We start from the raw sequence: 23,200 nt of genomic DNA, 5'->3' as shown, positions 1-23,200 counted from the left end.
GAAACGAGGCCAACCAGGCTCGCCCCCACGCAGATCCCCACCCCCAACTTCCCCCAGTGTACCCCGCCCACTGTGCCCCCTGCAAAGGAGGGCAAACGATGGGAAAAGCGGCCATCTGGGGCTCTGCCTCTCCCCCGGAAGTCCGCCCGCTGGCCCTGCCACCAAAAGATGGAGGACGAGACATGAGGCCTACAGCGGCTCCGCCACCCGAGCCCAACTGCCACCCCAAAGGACGGGAAGGATGAGAAACGAGGCCCCCCTCGACCCCCGGCTCTCAGCCCCCCTAGTACCACTCCCATTACCCCCCCGAGGATGGTGAAGGATGAGAAACGCGGCCTACCTCTGCCAGGAGGACCTGAGAGACTCTCTGCCTCGAGCTCTCACGAGCACAGAAAGGAAGGAGCCTGCTGTGCCCCCTAGCGATGGCAGGATGCAAGGGAAGGGAGGAGAGGGGGCGGGGCTGAGAGGGGCGGGGAGAAGAGGGGGCGGGGCAGAGAGGGGGCGGGGCAGAGAGGGGGAGGGGAGGCCAGGGGAGGGCTTGGCCACCCACAGGGGCACCCTGGGGGAGGAAGGGGAGCTCGAGGTGCTGCTCTGCCCCCAACAGGCACAAGATGGGGTTGGGGCCTGGAAGGGGCCTCCCACAGGCGCCTTTTACAGGCAAGGGAGGCGCTGGCTTAGCGTCCCAGAGGTGGGGCATGGATGCCAGCATTCTCCAGGGCCCCTTTTGGCGGCCTCCCTACCCCCACCCCCCTTACACGTGGGGAAACTGAGCCCCGGGAGGAGCCCAGGGGGCCCTGGGATTGGTAGACCCCATCTTACCCAAGTGGCAGCTGAGGCCCAGTGGTGTCCCGCACTTCCCAGATTAGGAGCCCAACCAGAGGCTTGCCAGACTCCCAGGCTCTGGGCGGGAAAACCCAGGGCGCAGGCGCCGCGTTACTGAGGGGGTGGCATGGGCGGTAGTAAGGGGGTGGGGCAGGGCAGGAGGTGCAGAGTTCGAGTCCAGCCCTAAACTGTAACCCCCGTAGGTGTTTGCCCCAGGGTCCCTGCCAGGAAAGGGCGGGAACTGCGAAGGCAGGGGGCGGTTGGGCAGAGGAGGGGGGGAACGAGATCAGGAAGCCAGTCCATGAACTGATCAATAAGTAGTGCTCACCAACGTGCAGCTGGGGCCAGACCAGTGCTTTGTGATCAGGACACCCTTTACAGCAGGGGTGGAGTGGGCAAAGCCCTCCCCTCCATGGAAGGTCTGGGAGCAAGGAAAGGGGGCCAGCAAGTGTGAAGGAAGGAGACTTTGGGATCCCTGGGGGAGGGGGTCTTCTGGAGGAGCTCAGCTTGAATTAGAGTCAGAATCACGGACAATCACAGAGTGCCTGCTGTGTCCAAGGCACTTTGGGGGCCATCTGCAGTCTTCGTGATGTATCTCTCCCCACTGGACCCGGATTGATCTGGGGAGAAATGAGGCTGGGGACCTTGACCAGCCCTCCCTCACTTAAATCCAATTCCCTTGCAACTCGTGGCGTCACCTCCCTGCTGTCATGGTCCTCTTCCAGAAGGGAGGACCAACAGCACCCACTGGGGAGGAAACTGAGGCTCAGGGAGGGGAAGGACTGACCCTTGCCCACAGACGCCAAATTTCAACCCAGATCCTGCACCTCTAAAGAGGAGCCCAGGAGGCATTATGTGCAGCCTGCTTTCCAGTTCCTTGGGATGGTTGGGAAACACACGGGGTGCACTTGGTGCATTAGGCACCGACCATGGGGCTGGCACTGTTCTAGACCCTGGGCATACAAGTCCCTGTCCTTCACCTTCCCCTCCTGGGCCTCCATCAATCACCGCTCACAATCTTTGGCCCCTTCATCAAGTATGCATTATTTATGTGTCAGTTCATAACGTATAATATGTAAATGACATCCTATGACATCACATGGCCTCTAGTGAATGCCCTGTAGACAGCTGCACTAGACATTCCCGGGTGGCCAAGGGGCTAGTCGGAACTGAGTCCCCATATGAAACAAAACCATACTGGCTTCAGTTTCCCTGAGGCTCTTTCTGGGGCTCTGCCCCTTCCCCAGACCTCTGTCCCTCTCTGCTTCACATAAAAGGATGGAGAAAGATGAGAAATGAGGCCTGTTTCAGTTCTGTCTCCCAGATCCTTGATCATTGGCCCTGCACCCAAAAGCTGGAGTAATAGAAGTGAAGCCTTTTGGGACTCTGCACCACTCCCCCAGCTCCCCAACACTTGCCTACCAGATCTCCAATTGTATTATAGGGTAGTAATCATCAAAGCCACTTGGTACTGGCCAAGAAACAGAGGGATAGACCAGTGAAATAGCTGAGGCACTCAATACACAATCGTCAATGAATATAGCAATCTACCGTTTGATCAACCCAAGGACCCCAGCTTCTGGAATAAGAACTCACTCTGACAATAATGGCTGGGAAAATTGGATAACAGACTGTGCAGGAACTGGGGATAGACCAATGCCTCTATCCCAGACACAAGAAGAAAGTCCAAATGGATACATGATCTAGGTATAAATACTGATACTACAAACCAATCAGGGGAGCAAGGAATAGTGTATTTGTCAAATTGATGGAGAATGGAGAAATGTTTGACCAAAGAAAAGGTAGAGAAAGTTATGAAGTGGAAAATGATCAATTTTGATTACATCAAATTGAAAAGTTTTTGCACAAGCAAACCCAATGCAACCAAGGTTAGGAGGGGAGCAGAAAACTGGGAAAGAATTTTTGCAACTACCTGAGTCACATGTACAAGAATGCAAGTCATTACCGAATTGATTAATGGTCAACGGCTATGAACAAGCAGTTTGCAAAGTAAGAAATTAAAGCTATCTATAGTCATATGAAAAATGCTGTAAATCACTATTGAGGAGAGACACGCAAATCCAGACGACTAGGAGGTAACACATCGCACCTACCAGACAGGCTAACATGACAATACAGAAACATGATAAATGATAGTGAGTGGGGCAGCTACATGGTTCAGTGGATAGAGCACCAATGCAGGAGTCAGGAGGACCTGAGTTCAAATCTCACCTCAGACACTTGACATACACTAGCTGTCTGACCTCGGGCAAGTCACTTAAGCCCAATGGGCTCATCCTGGGTCATGTCCAGTCATCCTGATGAATCGCTGGATTCAGATGACTCTGAGGAGAAGCGCGGCTGGTGACACGCACAACCCTCAATCACTCAAAACAAAGGACTGATGGGACCATGAAGGGCCTCTTGTAGGAGGTGGCACTTAATCTGAGCCTGGAGGTAGTTTCAGCTTCCAAGAGGAGGAGGGGAGGAAGGAGAACTTCAGACACTGGGGGTGAAGAGGAAACCAAACCTACAAAGGGGGAGATGGGATGTTGCATATGAGGAAACAATAAGAAGACTGCTTTGGTTGAATGTAGAGTGTGTCCACGTGAGAAGTAGGAAGGATAGAGCCCCCTGGGAAGGGATCTAAATACCAAATAGAAGAGGGGGGGCTTCTTACTCAAGTATCTTGAGTAGGGATGTGAACTTTAGGACTATCAGTTGGTAACTCTATGTAGGATGGATTGGAGAGGGCAGAGGCAGGGAGATCAAGTAGGAGGCTTCCGGAATAATCTAGGCAAGAGGCAACAAGGGCCTCTACTTGAGGGATTTGGGAACAGGTGGAGGAAAGGAGATGGATAGGACAGTTGTTATGGGTGTAGACCTGACAACAGTTAGCGTCTGATTGGATACTGAGTGAGGGAGAAAGAGGAGCCAAAAATGACTCAGACATTTTGAACCTGGTTTATGGAAAAGAGGGCAAGGTCCTTGAATGAAGGAGAAGTTAACCCTTCTGGTCCTGTGACTCAGTCCTCTGTAGATTTGCTAAGGACAAAGAGTTCTGATCATCTAAATATTTCACTTTTTCTTTTCCTAGCCAAAGTATGGACTTCTGCAAATGGGGAGGGCAAGGGAGGAAGGGAGATGGAGACAGTACAGTAGCAGCATCCAGGTTAGCAAGAACTTCAGATGAAGGCTGCAGAAATAAGGCAGAATGGGCCACACCTCTGACTTCTTATAACATCCCACTTCTGGTAGCAAGATCTCCAAGTATCGTGCAAAAAGCTGGTGCCCCCAAAACATTTGATAAGTGTTCAACCACTAGGAGGACACTATTAGACACTACCCTGATCCTAGTCAGCAGAAAGGTGGTAGAAAGTGTTAGAAGCTGGGAGACTTATTCTCACCCTGGAGATTATTGAAGTGAGCTGCAGTGAGGAAACATGAGGCATTGTTAGGCAGTCTATGGTTGGGAAGCTAGGTGGCTCTGTGAATAGTGCTGGGCTTGGAGTCAGGAGGATCTGAGTTCAAATCTGCCCTCAGACATCGACTAGCTGTGTGACCCTTGGAAAGTCACTTCACTCTGTTTGCCTCAGTTTCCTCATCTGACAAATGAGCTTGAGAAGGACATGGTAAACCTCTCCAGCATCTTTGCCAAGAAAATCCCAGCTGGGGTCAGAGTTGGGGGAGAGGTGGACAGGGCTGAAATGACTCAACAACAACAACTATGGTTCTCAGAAAGTTGCTGACCTCTCACCTCAGCCTCTCTGGTAGCCACATCTACACATTACGTCTAGCAGGGCATGAACTGAGTGGGATTTATGCATTCAGAAGCTGCTCTAAGCCTACATCCTACCAAAATGCTTCCCCTTCTGCCTCCACAGTTGCTGTATTTTTTCAGAGCTCAAGTCCCATGAATTTAGCATAAGGAATTCACTCTTCTCAGGAAGAGACAGAAGATGGTCAGCTATGTATGGAGTTTTACTCTTGAAAGAAAAGCCAAAGCAATGAATGAGAAATAAAACATCTGCCATTTCGCTGTGTACCCAAAACTTCTCCCAGACCTATGAAGTTTGCTCATAGTACTTAAACCATGACTAGCCAAAAAGTGGTAAGAACTGCACAACTCAATTTGCTTAGTCAGCCCCACCACCAGCTGTTCCTCTTGGAAGCCAGCAAAAGACTGCAGACAATACAACACGGCTTGCAACTTTTATTTTCCTTATCTATCCCTTAGAAAGGTCATGAGGTGAAGACTCAGCTCCTCTCCATTGTGACCCTAGGCACAGACTCAAGATCCTGTGCTTTTTTGTTGGGGGGGGGGGGTAGGGGGAGAAAAGGACGAGAATGTCTGTTTATCTTTTCCAGGTTAGACGTGCAGTGATCACACAATGGGCCAATTCCAATACAAATGAGCAACTTTAACCAGCTCCTATTCTGGACCTGAGCTGGTCCATCCCTCCTGAAGCAGCCTGGTGGCCTTTCCCCTCCAGAGACTCAACACACTAGTGCATCTCAGAACTCCTAATCTCAAGTGATCCACTAACCTCAGCCTCCCTAGCAGCACGGACCACACTCCACCAGTACTCCACCATTTAATGTCTTGTTGGTCCTAGGACCCTCCCTTTGCCACCTTCACCATCTTTCTGGGGGTTGACCTGAAGCTTAATATTAAAGGTGTGGTGTAAAATTCTGTATTCTGTGTTGAGGTATAAGCCTGCCAGAAATCATTTTTATTCATTTAGATTATTTTAATCTAAGCATTTTTGCTTGGAGAAAGGCCAAATTTCCATGCCAATAAAGACCACTATGGGCCAGGCAGGGCGACTCTTATTTGAAAAACTTCCATGGTCAACTAACCAGAGTAGAGGGACCTTTGGAACCCTCATAAGAAGTTCTTTTGGAGTAGAGCTGCCCTGTCTTGCTGATTCCTCATTTAGGTTTAGTAATCTGCCTGTTTGAAAAGAAAGCCTAGTCTGTGAGACTCAGTAAGAGGTATGCTTCTGGTCACATCTGTTTTTGAGGCCACCTTCTATGTTGTGTATGGGAATTCTTAAACTAGGGATGTGGAACCTGCGGCCTTGAGGCGACACGTGGCCCTCTAGGCCCTCAAGCACAGGCCTTTGACTGAATCCAAACTTCACAGAACAAATTCAGTCAAAGGGCTGAACTTGAGGGCCTACAGGGCCACATGTGGACTTGAGGCCTAAGGTTCCCCACCCCTGTCTTAATCCATGCCAGAATAAAGCCTTCCTGGATCAGCCAGAAATCAACTTTCTGGTCTGACACCAAGCTAATTCCAGCTGCACTGGGCTACTTGCAATTTTAAACAGAAGAGAAGTGACCATTTTCTGAAAGAAAGGGAGGCTAGCTCAATCCTGCAACCTGGTGACAGGCATGTTTGCCTCACCCCTTTCCTTTACATTGAACAGCAGACCAACTCTAGATCGGGTGGCTTGGTTAGTGAGCAGAGCTCCTCTGGGAATTCCACAAATTCCAAGGTTCTCTGTCTAGGGATTATGAATGGCATAAACTCATATTTTCAGGATTTTTCTTTTCTGTTTGTTGGAGGTTTGTTTAATGTATGTAGATTTGCTTTATATTTAGAGATGTAAAAGCACCAGGTCGGGATACCCTCCTGACTAAAGGAATGTCTGCAGGGTCAGACAAACCTCCAGAATGGGAAAGAGGTTAGCAGGCCAATTATGTTGAAATATAGTTATGAAAAATGCATAAACAAACAAGCTTATGGCTCCTCAGGTCAATCATTTCTGCTCTAAGGGGACACCCATTTGACTGACAAAACTTTGAGACCTGACTAGTACCCAAGTGTCATTACTGCCTAGGAGAGGTAAGAAAGATTTAGTTGGATACCCTTGGGATAACCAACACTACTGCTGCAATCTGGGATGGAAAGAGACCACTCACTAGTTGGTACAATTAGAAAAGCTGCCATCCTTATCCCAGGAGATGAACTGAATCAGTCCCAGATGGGTTTGGGAGAGCACCACATCACTGCTGCACTAGGCCACTGCCCTGCAAGCCTCCTCATTCATGAGGAAGATTGTCCAAATGACTGAGACACTCCAAGGCAGCAGACCATGTCTTGATGTACAGCATGTTTTCAAAGGTTAGGGTGCTTATTCTTAAAACTAAATTCATTATTTATTTTTAATACTCTTTAAATTTTGAGTTTCTGATTCTCTCCCTCCCTCCTCCCTCTCCACCCACCACTGAGAAACAAGCAGTATGATCTCAATTATACATGTAAAATCATGAAAAACGTATTTCCATATCAGCCATATTTCCCCACAAAGCAAGAAAAACAACGAAAGTGAGAAAATCATACCTCAATCTGCACTCAGAGTTCGTCGGTTCTCTGTCTGGAGGTGGATAGCACTATTTTTTTTTATCATGAATCCTTTGGAATTGAGTTAGACCATTGTATCCATCAGAGTAGCCAAATCTTTCACAGTGAAGCATCATGACAGCATTGCTGCTACTGTGCACAATGATCTCCCAGTTCTCCTCATTTCATTTTGTATCAATTCATGTAGGCCTTGACATGGTTTTTCTGAAACCACCCCCTGCCTCTCGTCATTTCTTACAGCACAATGCTACTCCCTCACGATCACGGATACCACAACTTGTTCAGCCATTCCCCAACTGATGAGCATCACCTCGATTTCCAATCTTTTCCACCACAAAAGAGCTGTTATCAATATCTTTGCATGTGTAGGTCCTTTTCCTTTGCTCTCTCTGGGATACAGACCTAGCAGTGGTATTGTTGGATCAAAGGGTATGTGGTTTTATAGCCCTTTGGGCCTAATTCCAAATTGTTCTCCTGAATGGTTGGAACAGTTCCCCATTCCACCAACAGTTCATGAATGTACCTATTTTCCATCATCCCCTCCAGCATTTGTCATTTCGGATAGGTGTGAGGTGGAACCTCAGAGTTGTTTGAAGTTGCCTTTCTCTAATCAACAGAAATTTAGAGCATTTTCTTTTCATATGACTACAGGTAACTTCTTCTGAAAACTCAAAATATAGATTAGATTTTTAAAATAAAGTCTTGCTGGACTACAGCAATTTTTTCCAAGAAACCTTTCATTTTGATCAAGTTGAATTTATCCCAGGGATGTGAGGATGGTTCAACATTGGGAAAACAGTCACCACAATTATACATGTTAAAAGCCAAAACAACCCAAACCGCATGATTATCTCAATAACTGCAGAAAAACCTTTGACAAAGTGCCATATTCATTTATGCTAAAAATTTTAGACCTATGAGATATGGGCATAGAGGGATCTGTTTAATATCATAAAAAGTATCTATCTAAAACCAAAAGCAAGCATCGGATGCAATGGAGATGCACCAAAATCTTTTCCAACAAATACAGGAAGAAAGCACAGGATGCTGTCTCTCTCTCCCTACTGTTACCTGATACCATTTTGGAAGCGTGAGAAATGGTAAGAAGAGAAAGAAATTTTCTAAAGTATCTAAAGATACATAAAGAAGATATGAAACCATCCTTGTTTGCTGAGGTTAGGATGATTTACCTGGAAAATCATTTAGCAAATTAGCAAAGATACTAAGTGAAATAAGAAACAACTTCTCCTCTCCCCATCAACTGCATTTCTATATAATAATAACAAAACATAAGAGGCGATAATAGAAAGAGAAATCCCATTCCACATCACTACCAAATGCATGAAGTGTCTGAACACCGAGCTACCAAGCACATAGAAGACATGAATAGATTTCATTACAAAGAAACACGGAACAATTGAAATAGCTGGGAAATGTCCAGTTCATGACTTGGCCATGCCAAAATAATAACAATGACAAGACTTCCAAAGTTAATTTACACTTTTAATTCTATACCAAAATTTCCAAGGGATTTGAATAGATCTTTAATAGAACTTGGTAAAATAACAAAATATATTTGGAACCCCCCCCCCCAAAAGATCAAGATTATCATGGGAAATTATGAGAAGGGGGAATGACACTTCCAGACCTCACACTATATTACATACTAGCAGGCACCAAAATTATCCGCCATTGGTTAAAAATAGAAAGGGAAATAAGAGTAACCAACTAGACCAAGGAGCATCAGAAATTATGAAAGTGTTTAATAAATAGGAAAGTGACTTACAGAAGAACTCCCTATTTGATGAAAACTGATTGGACACCCCAAAAGCAATCTGGCTAAAGTTAAGCTTAGACCAGCACTTTATGCCATGTACATTGGCATGCATTATAAATGTTCATTATAATATGTTATAAACGGATATATGACCTTAATATTAAAAATCACACTGTACAAATGAGAAGGGAAAGAGATCATATGCTTCACACTGTTACAGCTAGGGGACATGTTTTTAACCAATCATGGGATAGAGGCGATTAAAAAAGATAAAACAGGTAACTTTCATTACATGAAACTGAAAAGCTTCTGCACAAACAAAATCAATGTACCTAGGATAAGAAGGGAAGCAGTAGAAAGAGAAAAGTCTTTGTAACGAACTGATAAAGATTTGGTATCCAAGGTATGTAAACAATTAACAAATACATGTAAGACCAATAGCCATTCCCCAATAGAATATTGCTCAAAGGATGCGAGGGGACAGTTCTCCAAAGAATTCCCAAGTATTCACAACAACATGAAAGGATGCTCCAAGTCACTAGTAATAAGAGGAATGCAATTCAAAACAACCTTGAAATCTCATCTCACGCCATGGATGTTGGCAAAGATGGCAAAAATGACAAGAGTTAATGTTGGGAGAATTGTTAGAACAGAGGCATACTAACATATTTTCAGTGGGACTAAGAATCAGTTATAAATGTTTTGAAAAACAATTTAGAATTGAATAAATAAAGGTGACCACGATCTCCATATCCTTTGACCCAGAGATTCTGTTACTGGGCTTATACCCCAAGGGAGCTATTGATAAGAAGAAAGTTCCCAAAGACGCTAAAATACTTACAGCAGCCCTTTGTGTGATAACAAGGAATTTGGAGACCAAGTCCATGCCCATTGATTGGGGAACGGCTAAACAAATTGTGGTGTATGCATGTAGTAGAGTACTACTGGGATGGAAGAAACGATGGGTATGATGAATTCAGAGAAGCAGGGAAAGATCTCTATGAACTAATGCAGAGTGAAGTAAGCAGAGCCAAGAAAACAATATGCACACTGTAAATGGCAAAATCATCACAGACACACCGCAAATCAAAAGGGAATGTTGTAACATTCTAAAAATCAAGCGTGTCTAGAAAAAAAGAGATGTGAGAGGACACTCCTAATCAATCCCTTTGAGGGAGGCCCACAGGCGTTGTTCATCTTCTTAGATTTTTTCATTGTATTGATTGGTTGTGCTGATTTTTCCTCTTTTGTATTAAAACACTATTTGTTATATTGGATGGCTCTTGAGAATGGGGAGGGATACTGGAGAAAACTTTGATGACATGAAAAACAGAGGATGTTAAGAAAAAACTTCGTTAAAAGGTAAACTCACAATAGTTTCTAGGCGAGGCACTGGATATATCAAAAAATGAAACCCTCCAGTTCACATTCTAATGAGAGACAGCATGTATGTATCCAAGTAGATACAGACTAGAGACAATGTAGTTGGAGATGAGGAAAAACTTCCTTTGGAAGGGGATCCTTGAGCTGCATCTTGAAGAGAGAGAGTGATTCTGTGGGGCAGAGGTGTAAAGAGAAGGAATTCCAGGAATTCCCAGTGCAACAGGGCAGAGACAAGATGTGGGGTGGCCGTTGTGGAGAAAGGAGAAAAGTTCATGACTTACCCCTGAATGATTCCTTTAGCTGAACTGTAAGGTACAGGAAGAGGAATTATAATGAGGCTAGAAAAATAGGCCAAGGCCAGGTTGTGTAAATCTTTAAGCCTGTGGCTCTATATTGTTGCTAAGTCTAAAGCTGGAGTAGGCAGCTGGGGGCAGTGAATAGAGCCCTGAACTTTGAGTCAGGAAGAGCTGAGCTCAAATGTGGCCTTAGACACTAACTAGCTGTATGATCCTGGGCAAGTCACTTAATTGTCTTGGTCTGCCTCAATTTCCTCATCTACCAAATGGGGATAATAATTCTACCTTCCTCCCAGGGTTGTTGTGAAAATCAAATGAGACAATTATAAAGCATTTTTCTACTTTAAAAAAGCCCATTAAAGATAGAAATAAGAATTAACCTACTGCAGGATAACCTTCTATTCTCAGTATGTCTGCATGTAATTATTTCATTGCTATCTCAACATCACCTTCTTCCCCAAGTCTTTTTCCAAAATCACACTCTTTGAACATATCTAACAAAAGTTATCCAAGAAGTAGATTCCTTTTTCCTTAAAGTCATTAGATCCTAAGGTTGGTGTTGGAAGGGGCATCAGTTAACATATAGCTGGTTCATCCTAATTGCCATGCTTGTTGCTTCAAAACAGAAAGATTTTCCTTTGGTTTTTTCTGATGCTGGCTGGCTTGATGTATTGGCTAAAAGTATGATTTCAGCAGCCTTGTAAAGGATGAAAACATCCCTATCTGTTTTCTAATGCGCTCAGTTGAAAACTGACAAGGAACAAGGTGATTTAGAAAATTTGACATTGGCCTAAAAAGTCAACTTCAAATGTGAGGTGACATTATTTGCAAAACAGATAAAATTTTGGAAATGATAAAGATATATATATATATATATATATATATATATATATATATATATATATATATATATATATATATATAATCATCATCATCATCATCATCATCATAGAAAATACCACATAGTTTTGATTAATAGTAGTTACTTCACTTATGAAATCCCAGCAAAAAAGTTTGGATTTACAAGGTTGGTGCTTTTTTCAATGAAGAAATATTGCCTCTAGCAGCTTGTACCGAAATTGCAGCATACAGATATTTTTCCCCATAAAAGGTCAAAATCTTTTGTTCTGTATTTAACATCTTAGCACCTATTGATAAAGCTGAAATATCCCTGGCAAATTTTTATTATAATGGGAAGAATAGAGAATTCCTTTAAAATTGTCATAATTTACAAATGGCTGCATTTAAGGATCATCCGACACATAGCTTAACAACCAGCTCTCTGAAAATGCTCAATATATTTGAAAGTTAAATTTGCGTTATTAACATTTTTTCCCATCGCTTTCTTAAGTCTAGACAATCAGCACAATAACAAATCAAGTCCTGGGTATGATCATTCCAGAAGCATTCACCGCTTTCCCCGCTGCCTTCACCCCCCATTCTAGGTAACATTCGACATTTTGCCAAGACCTAGGCTACACTCAAGAGGACCATCCTACAAGCAAAGCTATGGCCAATGAAAAGCCTGGAACATGAGAGTAAAAGGCTAGAGGTGGAGAATGAAGACAATGCAATAACAACAGCTAGCATTTACCCAAGACTTTAAGGTTTAGCAAAGTGCTCTACGTATCTTATCTCGTTTGATATTCTGAAAAACCCTTGGAGGAAGCTGCCATTCTTATCCACATTTTATGGATTAGGAGGCTGAGAATGAAAAAGACTGAGTGACGTGCCCAACCAAGGTGATAGAGGATTGGAAATTAAGTGGTCAATGCCTTGTCTTACCACCTATTAAAATGCTGGCAGTTCCCAAGAGATGGAGAAGTGAGGTTTAGTGAGAGCCCTGGGACAGGGAATCCAACATGAGAGAGATGGACGCTTGGTTCTTGTGTCCTATTTGTGTTGACAGATGTGGTGCCACAGGTTAGTGGGCCCCCAAAAGATGCCCTGGGGGAACTGGACAGGCTCATGGCAAAGAGCAATAGACAGTCACAATTTATCTTTATGAGGATCAGGCTGCTGGGGAATGTGTACCCTTGTATTACTGATTAAAAGCGGAACCAAGAGCATATAAATGCTGTGCGTGTGTGTGTGTGTGTGTGTGTGTGTGTGTGTGTGTGTGTTCTTTTCATAGTAAGAGAGATCTGGTGTTTTACTAATGAGCAGATCTCAAATGATAGTTGGATTGCCTCACTCACCTTGGCAGAACTTGGCATACAGAATTCCTGTAAAGATGACATAAGCCACAGAACTGGCTGGCACCCTACCACAGCAGGGGGGACCTCTTTTGGCCAGGCCTTCCCCCCTCCCCATTCTCTTTTCTGATCAAAGCCCAGGGTGCATTTGCTTGTAATCCAACGGAAAAGAACAGCAGCCACAGTCTATTCCACGGTCCTCCCTTTCCCAGCCCCTACTAAAGCTACCCCAAGGTAGACACTGAAAGCCATAACAACTCCTCACTACTCAGCTCTCTCCACTCTACCCTCTTGGCCAGGGTCTCCCACAGCTCAGGCAAGCCCTCCACAAAGACAGAACTGGGGAGGGTCTCCCCAAGGAGCCTGGACCAGCAAGCAAGGCTAAGGCTTCCCCATAGTGAGCCTGTCTTCATGGTTACCTTCCATAAATCATGCCTTCTTTAGGCAGAAGACTCACTGTGTGAGCCCTGTTCTGTTGTACCCATTAGAATGGCCTCAGAAAAACTGAGACCTGGGAAAGACCTTAATTTAGAAAGTCCAAGGTCACCCGTTGGATCCTGGGCCATTGGCATATATCTTGAGACTGGACTCTGAATGACTTTGGAGAGAGTGAAGCTGAAGACTGCACAGCCCTGCCTCACTTGAATCCAATTCATTGGCAAGTCAAGACTCCACTCCATGATATCATTGGTCCTCTTCTAGAATGAAGGTCGTATAACCCTCTCCCCCAGCTCATATCAAGGTTATAAGAATAGAAAAATGAGTAGTGACCTAAAGAAACCCAGTTCTATAAGGGTGTGCCTCAAAGACCCCTGAAGCCTTGGGTTGGCTGTGCCTGGGTATAAAAAGGTTAGGAAGGCCCAAAGACCTATGAGAAAGCCCATGACCTTGTTTTCTGACCTTGGTTTGACCCTGTGCCTTTCCTGCACTCACTCAGCTACACGAGAGAATGAGAGACAGGTTTTGAAGAATATGGAACCCCGAGCTCCAGAGCTGTTTGGTAGTTATTAGGCAAGCAACCATTGCCTGAGTTCCAGGGTTGGAGAGAGTTAATTGTTAAATTTTCTGTGTGAGCATTCACACCTGGAAATATGTTTTGTGGTTGTACAGTCATTTGTTCAGTTGCGCTTGACTCTCCCTGAGCCCTTTTTGAGTCCGCCATTTCCTTCTCTGGTTCATTTTACAGGTAAAGAAACTGAGGCAGGAAAGCCCAGAGCCGCCCACTTGCGGCAGCAACTGAGACCTGGGACCCAGTTCTCGAGTTCGGCTGCCCAGCAAAGTGACTGATCTACATGTCAAAAGAATATGGCTGTATAAATATCAGAAATCGATCAGATTAAACAGTTTAAAGAGTTTCTTGGAACTTACAATAAACTCACAGAAACCTGTTTTCTGGATTGTGTTAAAGACTTCATAACAAAGGAGGTTAAACCAGAAGAGTCTACCTGCTCAGAACACTGCCTACAAAAATATTTAAAAATGACACAAAGAATACCCTTGAGATTTCAAGAGTATCATATTCAACCAAATGAAGCTGTGGCTGCCAAAGCAGGACTCTTTGGCCAACCACGATAGAACAGTGTTCATGGATGGACCTTGCCATAAAGCAGTGCCAACAGTTGTTGCATTGGAAGTGGAAATCCTTTTGATCTTAAGCTGTTGTCGATATTTGCACCATGTCAATGATTGTGAGGATTTGGCAAGGGGAAACCATTGGAGAAACAAATGTGCTTCTTACCGGGAATAAGGAAAGTACAAGATCTTGTCTTATTGTGCAATGAAACTATTAAGATGCAGCCTTTGTTGGGGCCTTAAAATCCAACTGCTTTCCACGGATTAGCAAAATAAACCATTGTTTCTTCAACAGTGACTGTTAATTTTAAAGTAAAGTAGGTGTTCAATCATGTATAACATAAAAATTATTTTTATTACCAAAAGTAAAGTAAGTGACAACATTTAAGTTCATATTTTTATCAACAAGCAGCTGTTTATACTAAGAATTACCACAGTATCCAGACTGGAGTCTTAACTGGATACGAAGCTGAGATTTTTTCACTCAAGATTATCCTCAAGGAATTCCTGTTCATTCACTTCTGCCTCAAATTGCTGATAAATATACAAGAATTATTTTTCTATTATTTCAATGCACAGTTTTTCCTTTCCTCTCCTTCATTCTCTTTTTCCTCCCTTCCCTATCCTACCATCCTCTGCCAGATTAGGCATTAGAATTCCTGTGCCTCTAGGAAAAATGGCATCGGTGACTACCACTAAGAAGTGTATCAACTGACAGCTATGCTCTAGAGTGGAACTCATGGTCTTTACTAAAAATATGAGAATGAAACCTGCCTGATTAGGTCAGACCATCAATGTACAATTCATTTATAACCACTTAAATTGTGAATTATCCAGTTTTTCTTTCTAAATATGCCCAAATGAAATTAAGCAATAAACCAAAGCTAAAATAGTCTGTTGGCTAAATAAATACAAAAATGAAACAACCATCTGTGAAAAGTCATCGTTGACTCACAGCTATAAAAGAAGACAGATTTTTATAAACATTTTTAATCTGGTGGCAAATAAAAGACAACTATAAGCTAACAGTTATCTTACTGGGATAAATTCCATTTGATACAAAATATGAAGTTGCAGGTAGAGAGACTTTAAAGACTTTTAGGTCTAAACTTAACAATGATGTTTTGTGTTTCCGTCACTAATGGAAGAAAAAAATATATGATGTAATTTAGGGGGGAAGGGAAATCTCCATGATAAATTTACATATACATTTTTTAAAAATTTATTTAACTTTTAACATTCATTTTCACAAAATTTTGGGTTCCAAATTTTCACCCCATTTGTCCCCTCCCCCCACCCCAAAACACCAAGCATTCTAATTGCCCCTATCACCAGTCTGCCCTCTCTTCCATCATCCCTCCCTTCCCTTATCCCTATCTTCTCTTTTGGTCTGTAGGGCCAGATAACTTTCTATACCTCATTACCTGTATTTCTTATTTCCTAGTAGCAAGAACAGTAATAGACAGTTGTTCCTAAAACTTTGAGTTCCAACTTCTCTTCCTCCCTCCCTCCCCACACATTCCCTTTGGGAAGGCAGGCAATTCAATACAGGCCATATCTGCGTAGTTTTACAAATGACTTCCATAATAGTCGTGTTGTGTAAGACTACCTGTATTTCCCTCCATCCTATCCAGGCCCCCATTGTTTCTATTTTCTCTTTTAATCCTGTTCCTCCCCATGAGTGTCGACCTCAAATTGCTCCCTCCTCCCCATGCCCTCCCTTCCATCATCCCCCCCCACCCTGCTTATCCCCTTATCCCCCACTTTCCTGTATTGTAAGATAGGTTTTCATACCAAAATGAGTGTGCATTTTATTCCTTCCTGTAGTGGAATGTGATGAGAGTAAACTTCATGTTTTTCTCTCACCTCCCCTCTTTTTCCCTCCACTAAAAAGTCTTTTGTTTGCCTCTTTTATGAGAGGTAATTTGCCCCATTCCATTTCTCCCTTTCTCCTCCCAATATATTTCTCTCTCACAACTTAATTTCATTTTTTTAAGATATGATCCCATCCTATTCAATTCACTCTGTGCTCTTTGTCTCTGTGTGTACGTGTACGTGGGTTTGTGTATGTATGTGTGTGTGAGTGTGTACAATCCCACCAACTACCCAGATACTGAATAGTTTCAAGAGTTACAAATATTGTCTTTCCATGTAGGAATGTAAACAGTTCAACTTTAGTAAAGTTCCTTATGACTTCTCTTTGCTATTTACCTTTTCATGCTTCTCTTCATTCTTGTGTTTGAAAGTGAAATTTTCTTTTCAGCTCTGGTCTTTTCATCAAGAATGCTTGAAAGTCCTCTATTTCATTGAAAGACCAATTTTCCCCCTGAAGTATTATACTCAGTTTTGCTGGGTAGGTGATTCTTGGTTTTAAATCCTAGTTCCTTTGACTTCTGGAATATCCTATTCCATGCCCTTCGATCCCTTAATGTAGAAGCTGCTAGATCTTGTGTTATCCTGATTGTATTTCCAGAATACTTGAATTGTTTCTTTCTAGCTTCTTGCAATATTTTCTCCTTGATCAGGGAACTCTGGAATTTGACCACAATGTTCCTAGGAGTTTCTCTTTTTGAATCTCTTTCAGGCAGTGATCGGTGGATTCTTTCAATATTTATTTTGCCCTCTGGTTCTAGAATCTCAGGGCAGTTTTCCTTGATAATTTCATGAAAGATGATGTCTAGGCTCTTTTTTTGATCATGGCTTTCAGGTAGGCCCATAATTTTTAAATTGTGTCTCCTGGATCTATTCTCCAGGTCAGTTGTTTTTCCAATGAGATATTTCACATTATCTTCCATTTTTTCATTCTTTTGGTTTTGTTTTGTGATTTCCTGATTTTTCATAAAGTCATTAGCCTCCATCTGTTCCATTCTAATTTTGAAAGAACTATTTTCTTCAGTGAGCTTTTGAATCTCCTTTTCCATTTGGCTAATTCTGCTTTTGAAAGCATTCTTCTCCTCATTGGCTTTTTGAACCTCTTTTGCCAATTGAGTTTGCCTATTTTTCAAGGTGTTATTTTCTTCAGCATTTTTTTGGGTCTCCTTTAGCAAGGTGTTGACCTGCTTTTCATGCTTTTCTTTCATCTCTCTCATTTCTCTTCCCAGTTTTTCCTTCGCCTCTCTAACTTGATTTTCAAAATCCTTTTTGAGCTCTTCCATGGCTTGAGCCCACTGAATATTTATTCTGGATGTTTAGGATATAGAAGCCTTGACTTCTGTGTCTCTCCCTGATGGTAAGCCTTGTTCTTCCTCATCAGAAAGGATGGGAGGAGATATCTGTTCACCAAGAAAGTAACCTTCTATGGTCTTATTTTTTTCCCTTTTCTGGGCATTTTCCCATCCAACGACTTGACTTCTGAGTGTCATCTCCACACCCACCTGGCCTCCAGATCCTCCCAGCCAGTGCTTGGGGTCTGAGAATCAAATGCTGCTTCCCAGACTCAGGGCTTTTGGCAGGGGCGGGGCTGTTATTCAGTGTGACATTAAGTTCAGGTGCTCATATGAGGGCAGGGCAGCAACAGGGGACTCAGTTCCCTCCGGGGATTTGTGCAGAGACCTTCAACAATGGATCCAAGCTCCTGCCTGCTTTGGGAGCCCCTGTGCACCGCTACCTCTGCTGCTGCCTCCCGAGGGGGCCTGAGTTATGGAGACACCCCGCTCCCCTCTTGGTGAGCCAAAAAGACTCTCTCACTGACCTTTAGCACCCGTGGGTGGAGGGACCTGCATGGCTGCTGGAGATTCAGTCCCTGAAGCCTGCTGGGATCTGCTCCTCTCGGTGATGTGCTGCCAAGGCAGGGCTGGGCTTTGCTCTGGGTCCGGTGCACGACAGACCTTTGGTGTTGGTTTTTCAGGTCTCTCTGGAACAGAAATCTCCTCCACTTGTTGTTCTGTGGCTTCTGCTGCTCCAGAATTTGTTGGGAGTTCTTCTTTGCAGGTATTTTATGGGCTGTGGGTTTGGAGCTAGCATATATGTACCTTTCTACTCCACCATCTTCCATATACTTTTTTGAAAGCCTCCTTTAGAAGCTGAACCATGTCACTTCATTACCCAGCCTTAGTAGACACAGCTGTTAATAAAATCCTGGCGTGGAAAAAAAATCTAAAATTTGACTAAGGATATCTTAAAAGTTTGACAAACTTATACTACTTCTAAACAGAATACTTTATTACTCTAGGATGCTAAAATAATTTTTTAAAAGATGCACGTCAGAGCTCTTGGGTATGAATATACACATGAGCATGAATATAAAATTTCTATTTCCCACCTTGATTTCACGAAAAGAATGAAATCTACACATACATGGCACACCAGGGGTAGTTTATGCATCAGCATATCAAATACCATAGCAGGCAGCATTTGTTTGAAAACCTGCAGAAGTTTCTGTGGCTGCCCACATACTAAAATGGCATTGCTGAGGTGTTCAACTCCCAATTTGTGTTCACCTAAAACAACAAAAGGCATGGTGTGTTTGAATGGAAGTTTCAAACTTTTTCTTTTAGAATATCAAATCCTGAAAGATGATGGAGTAGAAAGACGCACATACGCTACCTCCGAACCCACTGCCCATAAAATATCTGTGAAAAAAGAACCACCAGCGAATTCTGGAGCAGTAGAAGCCACAGAACAGCGGAGCGGAGGAGATTTCTGCTCCAGAGAGCCTGAAAACCTCTCGCAAAAGGTCCCTCGCACCCCGGATCCCGAGCAGAGTCCAACCCTGCCTCGGTGGCACAGTGCCAAAAGGAGCGGATCCGAGCAGGCTTCAGGGACAGAATCTCCAGTGGCCATGTGGGTCCCCCACCCACAGGTGACAAGGGTCGGTGAGAGGGTCTCTTCAGCTGGTCGAGAGGGGTGTGGGGTGCCCCCATAACTCAGGCCCCCTCTGGAGGCAGCAGTGGAGGTGGGAGCAGACCAGGGCTCCCCAAGCAGGCAGGAGCCTGGATCCATTGTTGAAGGTCTCTGCATAAACCCCCTGAGGCGGCCCTGCCCCCACCTGAGCACCTGAACTTAATCTCACACTGAATAGCAGCCCTGCCCCTGCCCAAAGTCCTGAGGCTGGGGAGCTGCATTTGAATCTCAGACCCCAAGCACTGGCTGGGAGGATCTGGAGGCAAAGTGGGTGTGAAGAGAATATTCAGAAGTCAAGTCACTGGCTGGGAAAATGCCTAGAAAAGGGAAAAAACATAAGACTATAGAAGGTTACTTTCTTGGTGAACAGGCATTTACTCCCTTCCTTTCTGATGAGGAAGAACAATGTTTACCATCAGGGAAAGACACAGAAGTCAAAGCTTCTGTATCCCAGCCCACTCAATGGGCTCAGGCCATGGAAGAGCTCAAAAAGAATTTTGAAAATCAAGTTAGAGAGGCGAAGGAAAAACTGGGAAGAGAAATGAGTGACATGCAAGCAAAGCATGAAAAACAAGTAAACACCCTGCTAAAGGAGACCCAAAAAAATGCTGAAGAAAATAACACCTTGAAAAATAAGCTAACTCAATTGGCAAAAGAGGTTCAAAAAGCCAGTGAGGAGAAGAATGCTTTCAAAAGCAGAATTAGCCAAATGGAAACGGAGGTTCAAAAGTTCACTGAAAAAAATAGTTCTTTCAAAATTAGAATGGAACAGATGGAGGCTAATGACTTTATGAGAAACCAAGAAATCACAAAACAAAACCAAAAGAATGAAAAAATGGAAAATAATGTGAAATATCTCATTGGAAAAACAACTGACCTGGAGAATAGATCCAGGAGACACAATTTAAAAATTATGGGCCTACCTGAAAGCCATGATCAAAAAAAGAGCCTAGACATCATCTTTCATGAAATTATCAAGGAAAACTGCCCTGAGATTCTAGAACCAGAGGGCAAAATAAATATTGAAAGAATCCACCGATCACTGCCTGAAAGAGATTCAAAAAGAGAAACTCCTAGGAACATTGTGGCCAAATTCCAGAGTTCCCTGGTCAAGGAGAAAATATTGCAAGAAGCTAGAAAGAAACAATTCAAGTATTCTGGAAATACAATCAGGATAACACAAGATCTAGCAGCTTCTACATTAAGGGATCGAAGGGCACGGAATAGGATATTCCAGAAGTCAAAGGAACTAGGATTTAAAACCAAGAATCACCTACCCAGCAAAACTGAGTATAATACTTCAGGGGGCAAATTGGTCTTTCAATGAAATAGAGGACTTTCAAGCATTCTTGATGAAAAGACCAGAGCTGAAAAGAAAATTTCACTTTCAAACACAAGAATGAAGAGAAGCATGAAAAGGTAAATAGCAAAGAGAAGTCATAAGGAACTTTACTAAAGTTGAACTGTTTACATTCCTGCATGGAAAGACAATATTTGTAACTCTTGAAACTATTCAGTATCTGGGTACTGGGTGGGATTACACACACACACACACACACACACACACACATGCACACACGCACACACACATAGAGACAGAGTGCACAGAGTGAATTGAAGAAGATGGAATCATATCTTAAAAAATGAAATCAAGCAGTGAGAGAGAAATATATTGGGAGGAGAAAGGGAGAAATGGAATGGGGCAAATTATCTCTCATAAAAGAGGCAAGCAAAAGACTTATTAGTGGAGGGAGAAAGAGGGGAGGTGAGAGAAGAACATGAAGTTTACTCTCATCACATTGCACTAAAGGAAGGAGTAAAATGCACACTCATTTTGGTATGAAGACCTATCTTACAATACAGGAAAGTGGGGGATAAGGGGATAAGCAGGGTGTGGGGGGATGATGGAAGGGAGGGCATGAGGAGGAGGGAGCAATTTGAGGTCAACACTCATGGGGAGGGACAGGAACAAAAGAGAGAACAGAAGTAATAGGGGACAGGATAGGATGGAGGGAAATACAGGTAGTCTTACACAGCACTATTATTATGGAAGTCATTTGCAAAACTACATAGATTTGGCCTATATTGAATTGCTTGCCTTCCAAAGGGAATGGGTGTGGAGGGAGGGAGGAAGAGAAGTTGGAATTCAAAGTTTTAGGAACAACTGTCGAGTACTGTTCTTGCCACCAGGAAATAAGAAATACAGGTAAAGGGGTATAGGATGGAGACAAGGGCAGAGAGGGATGATAGAAGAGAGGGCAGATTGGCAGAGAAGGGCAATTAGAACACTCGGTGTTTGGGGGTGGGAGGAAGGGACAAAAGGGGAGAAAATTTGGAACCCAAAATTTTGTGAAAATGAATGTTAAAAGTTAAATAAATAAATAAAGAAGGAAAAAAAGAATACCAAATCCTTTTACTGCAAAATGCCAGCACTCTAAACATTTTGATTAGAATATCGTTTGACAAAATCTGTCATTAAAGATGGGAACTTTCCCTTTCAAGTGCAGTAGAGTTAGACAAGACTCCCATCACACATAGTATCAAATAGGAAAAGTGTTAGATGGGAATTTGCACATCAAAGCCTACTTGGACTTAGAATCTCAAAGTGGAAATTGAAGGCTGGTGCAGCTTGGGCTGTAACAGGCACGGTTGTTTGGGAGTGTTGGCTTTGAAAATTGTTAGCTCTATAGTGTTGTATTTGAATTTATTTAATAAAAATAGAGGGATTTGGTATTCTGTTTTACAATTCTGCCAGGTTTCATTTAAGACTTTTGCAATATGCGTAAGATAATGGGATAAGGTAATGTTTCTCTTAGCACTATACATATGCTTGCTATGTCTTAGATCAAACACAACTGGCCTCTTGGTTATAAGAAATGTGTAATGGATTCCATTATCAAATACTATTGAACTAGCATCCTATGTTAATTTGTTCATTAAGTTCAAAAAATTGAAGGAAAAAAAACTTTTGATTTTATCTCTAAGTGGGGTGTGCCTCAGACCACAGAACTCATAATATCATGAATTTTGTGCTACTATCTTCTACAATCCAGTCCTCTTATTTTGCAGATGAGGAAACCAACTTGCACAGTTAATTGCAAGTATCTTGTTAGTATTTTGCTCACAAGTAATAAGTATATGTATCAGAGTCAGTGTCTTCACCCAGGTCTCCTGACTCTAAATCACAATTTCTCATCTTAGCACAGGATTTTTAAGACCATCATTTGTAGTTAAACATAGCTAGCACTGAAAAATGGGTCATTAAAGACTGAGATTAACATTCATGCTGATGATCCCTAAAACATCCTATCCTCCCAGGTCTTCAGTCTCCTCAACTTCCATCACCTACCTACTCCTTCAGTCCACCATTGATCTCACCCTACTATTCCACTATAAAGAATTCTTAAATTCCATTATTTAATCATAACGTCCTCTTGTTGAAACTCTCCCTATTCCCTCACTCCTAAACCTATATTTGACCTTCGGTGGCGCTCTTGATATCCTCTGAGGTCTTCACCTTTAACTCTTGCTGAAATTCCTTTTCCTCTCTCCCCAGTATTGACCCTCTGCTACTACTCACATACTGTGCTGAGTGGGTCCCCTGGAAATGTTTAATTTCAATTGGGCCTTCAGTATAGCATAGCTATCCTCTTAACTCCTTAACTGATTCTCTATCCTGCGTTCCATAGTAGGTGCTGCAAAGTTTTACATCTCTTCTTAAGTCTCCTCCACCTCCTGAAAAACTAGAGGCTCTCAGTCTTTAGTTCCCTCTTCCCTTACTCTGCATCTCAGAGTCTCAGAATCCTGCATTCTGTTCTTTTACCGCAGTCATTCCTTGATGAAGAGATAGTCCTCAGAAAGGCCAGCATCTCTTGTACCCTTAATGCCTTTCCTTCTCCTCCTTGCCTTCTCCCTCACCCCACTAAATTTTGCCATTTCTACC

General features: G+C 43.1%; 1 pseudogene; it reads left to right on the top strand.

The window, feature by feature from the left end:
* Window positions 1-14,148: 14,148 nt before the first annotated feature.
* Window positions 14,149-14,418, top strand: LOC140515845 (mitochondrial import inner membrane translocase subunit Tim9 pseudogene; annotated as a pseudogene).
* Window positions 14,419-23,200: the final 8,782 nt, after the last annotated feature.

This window comes from Notamacropus eugenii, chromosome X, assembly GCF_028372415.1.
Source record: "Notamacropus eugenii isolate mMacEug1 chromosome X, mMacEug1.pri_v2, whole genome shotgun sequence".
Lineage (NCBI taxonomy): Eukaryota > Metazoa > Chordata > Mammalia > Diprotodontia > Macropodidae > Notamacropus > Notamacropus eugenii.
The sequence above is the reverse complement of the archived record's forward strand: the minus strand, read 5'-3'. Positions and strand labels throughout refer to the sequence as shown.